This window comes from Tenrec ecaudatus, chromosome 10, assembly GCF_050624435.1.
Source record: "Tenrec ecaudatus isolate mTenEca1 chromosome 10, mTenEca1.hap1, whole genome shotgun sequence".
Lineage (NCBI taxonomy): Eukaryota > Metazoa > Chordata > Mammalia > Afrosoricida > Tenrecidae > Tenrec > Tenrec ecaudatus.
Window position 1 is genome coordinate 10,668,096 of NC_134539.1, and position 4,089 is coordinate 10,672,184.

The 4,089-nt window shown below is 43.7% G+C and overlaps 1 pseudogene; it reads left to right on the forward strand.

Moving 5' to 3' along the window:
• The first annotated feature begins 1,294 nt into the window (after positions 1–1,294).
• On the forward strand, positions 1,295–2,092 carry LOC142457810 (glyceraldehyde-3-phosphate dehydrogenase-like; annotated as a pseudogene).
• The last annotated feature ends 1,997 nt before the right edge of the window (positions 2,093–4,089 follow it).

Here is a 4,089-nt window from a genome sequence, read left to right on the forward strand (position 1 = left end):
ACAACCATAAAGAGTTATGATCTCAGAAACTCACGGGGGCACTTCTCGCTTATCCTATAGGATCACTAGGAGCTGAACTTGATTCGACAGTAGTGAGATTGATGGTTTTTTGCTTTTCTATTTTGCAAGATGAGTGGAATTACACATATTTTTGCAAGAGGGATAGATGATGGAAGGAGAGTAGGGATAACACATATATGTATGCTTCATTAAAATAATAAACCTAAGCTCATTTTCTTTTTTTTCTTTCACACATACAAAGATACACATACATTTTGAACTGCAAGAAGAAAATACACCTTACTAATTCCATGTACAAAATTGTCCAATACCTTAAATACCAAAATTGAAATTCAAATACATTGGGTATTTTTAGCATAAAATTCCAAGAATTTATTTAATGTGTCTATGATATTATATTTTAAATTTAGTTTGGGGAATATATTTTACCTCTGTTATACATGTTATATATACCTACATATTTAAATATACACATATGATATTTATCTCTTAGTGAAAATACAATATAAAATCATAGAGCATATATTTGCATTTAAAGTTTGTATTCTTCTTTTGAAAAAATTGGGAAATAGTACTTAATTATACCTAGCTGCAGGAAAAAGGAATCAAGGAGGATGTAAGCTTCTGAAGTGAAATTGGAAAGGTAGGGCTGATTGAGTGCTCAGAAGAAAATGGCATGACCTCTCAAGATCGGCGCGGCACAGAGACCTCTGCCCTGCCACCCCAGGACACAAGCCTGCCTGGCGCTGGCCAGCTTTCCAATCCAGACGCAAGGAGCCCGTGGCAGATGTATCTGCCGCTCGGATGGGATCCATCTGCAATGTGCATCTGTTCTTTTGCTGAGACCAGAGTGGGGGGGGGGGGGTAGGATTTAAAACCTCAAAGGGTAAGTCAACAGCAAAATTAAGGAACTGCATGTTCCTCGTTCGTGATCTGCATTTAAGTGTTTCTTCTTTTCTGTTCTCCTTTGCGGCCAGAATGCTGATGGAAAACAACCTGCGGTCACGTTCAGCAAATTAGCCTAAGACAGTAATTACCAAAAAATTTCTAGTGAAATATCTGAAAATAAGACAAAACAAAAACAAATGGTGACCGAAAAAAAGGGGGGGAGAGGGTTTCTGCACCTCTTCCAGCTCCCGTGCTGCCTCAAGCGGCATCCCTGAGACACTGTAGTGAAGGTCGAAGTGAAAGCTTTCCCTGCATTGGGCGCCTGGTCACCAGGGCTGCTTTCCCCTCTGGCAAAGTGGACATTGTTGCCATTGATGACCCCTTCATTGACCTGAACCACATGGTCCATATGTTCCAGTATGATTCCATCCATGGCAAGTTCAATGGCACCGGCAAGGCTGAGAACGGGGAGCTTATCGTCAATGGGAAGGCCATCTCCATCTTCCAGTAGCAAGATCCCACCAACATCAAGTGGGGTGAGACTGGTGCCGAGAATGTCGTAGAGTCTACTGGTGTCTTCACAACCCTATTGAAGGCTGGGGCTCACTTGAAGGGCGGTGTCAAAAGGGTGATCATCTCTGCCCCTTCTGCCGATGCCCATGTTTGTGATGGCGCGAACCACCAGCGACATGACAACTCCCTCAAGATTGTCAGCAATGCCTCCTGCACCACCAACTGCTTGGCCCCCCTGGCCAAGGTCATCCAGGACAATTTTGGCGTCATGGAGGGAATCATGACCACAGTCCACGCCATCACTGCCACCCAGAAAACTGTGGATGGTCCCCCTGGGGAACACTGGTGTGATGGCTGTGGGGATGCCCAGAACATCATCCCCACTCAGCCGTGGATCTTAACCTGCCATCCGGAGAAAGCTGCCACGTCCGATGACATCAAGAAGGCAGTGAAGCGGGCGTTCGATGGTCCCCTAAAGGCATCCTGGCCTACACTAAGGACCAGGTTGTCTCCTGTGACTTCAGCAGTGACATCACTCTTCCGCCTTGATGCTGGGGCCAGCATTGCCCTCCACGACCACTTGGTCAAGCTCATTTCCTGGTATGACAATGAAGTTGGCTCCAGCAACAGAGTGGTGGACCCCATGATCCACATGGCCTCCAAGGAGTGAGAGCCCCCTGGACCAGCAGCCCCAGCAAGAGCACTAAAGGAAGAGAAGCCTTCACCTTCTGGGGAGTCTTTTCCCCCAACATGCTGACAATATTCTATCCAGACCCCCTGAAAGAAGGGGAGGGGCTTAGAGAGCCTGACCTTGTCATGCACCATCTAAAGTACAATGAACCTACCCCCCGGCCCCCAGAAAAAGGGAAAGTCCAGAAAGGGTGATGACTGAGTCCTTATGCACAGCCCCTGCTTGGACTCGATTCCTGTCCATGTAGGGAACACTTCATTGTCAGAAGAAAACATGCCCACGATGTGATTATAGTCAGCATTTCTTTGTTTTTAGCAAATATATTTTCTTTAAAATACACTTTTCTGGAAACCAAATACTAATTCTTAATCACCTTTGTGGAGATGAAATTCAGAAAGAACACAATGAACCCAGTGAAAGCGGACAATGCAAAGGGCTTTGGTGCATCCACAGCTATGTGCAAGCATCAACCTAGGCAGCTTTGGACCATTTCCCTCCCGCACAAGATACCTATGGCCTTTCGCTCTGACTCACCGACACTCCCATCTCCTATGCACCACTCCTTAAGCAAACCCTAGTCTACTTTGTGTTCATACATATTTTCCTATTATGGGCTTGCATAACAATGGAAACACATGATACCTGGGTACCTGTGTGACTGGCCTCATTCACTTGGCATAACCTCCCAAGGTCCATACAATTGACCAAATGTTTCAAACATAGCAGCAACCAAAGCGATGACACCAAACCACGCTTTATTTTCTCTGTTATACAGAACATCTCTGAGAAGAATCTACTGTAGTAGGAGCATCTAAAAACAAGAGTATCCGTATTTTTTCCTTTTTAGGGCTGAATAATATTCTGCTATGAATATATTACATTTTCATTATTCATTAAGTACCTGTGAAACAATCCCATGGGATCTTTGTCTCAAGTAGTTCAAAGAGTTATTATAGTTAAATAAGTGGGATTTCTACATTGCTTCTCAAAGGCGACTGCGCATATGGAATTGCCACTGATCTCATATACTGTCAATTCTGAGTAAGTAGGTCTGGGATCATGGCTGAGATTTACCTTTCTAACTAGTTTTTAGGTGCTAGTGATTCTTTAATTCCGCAACCCACATATTGAAAACAAGCCTGATTACAGAGGTGGCCTATAAAAAGCAAGATTATATAGGTGGTCTCATAACACAAAACATGTGAGGTAACTTCCCAAATGGTAAAAGTATTCCAATAGATATACATGATTTCAGTATTAAATTTGTGTTGGAGGGAATTTGGGAAGACAATGCATATAACAAATTACTCTGTTGTTGTTGTTGCTGTTGTGAGGTGTCTGCACATTGGCTCCGACTCGCAGTCACCCTCCGCACAACAAGGTGAGGCACCGCCCCATCCAGCGGCATCCTCACAGCAGGTGTTACAGCTGAGCTTATCGCTGACGCACTTGTGTCAAACTGTCACACCAAAGATTATCTTCTTTACTGTGGACCCTCTAGTTTACGACACATGAAATCCTTCTTCAGCAGCTGGTCTTCCTTAATATGTCCAAGTACTATGCACAAAGTCTCACCATTCTCCCTCAAAGAACATTCTGACTGTACCCCATTCAGGGCAGAATCGTGTGTTCTTCCCATAGTCCACGGTACCTTCCACATTCTTTGCTAACACCATAATTAGTTTCAATCTTCTCATTTTGAGGCATGCATTTTCCACAAAGGAGGTCTTGAATGGTTTAACCCATTTGTGCTATTAATTTCAGGAGCCATCTTCTTCTTTATCAGATAATATTTCACTATTCATAAGACTTACCACTTATACCTTATTTATACTCTGTCTTAGTTTGGAAATTCTACTGTAATCTGTCTACCTTAGATGACCTTCTGGGCATTTGAAGTACCAGTGGCATAGCTTTCCCTATCACAACAACGTACTAATCAACCTAGTACCATAAACTGACAGGAGAGTGGTGGA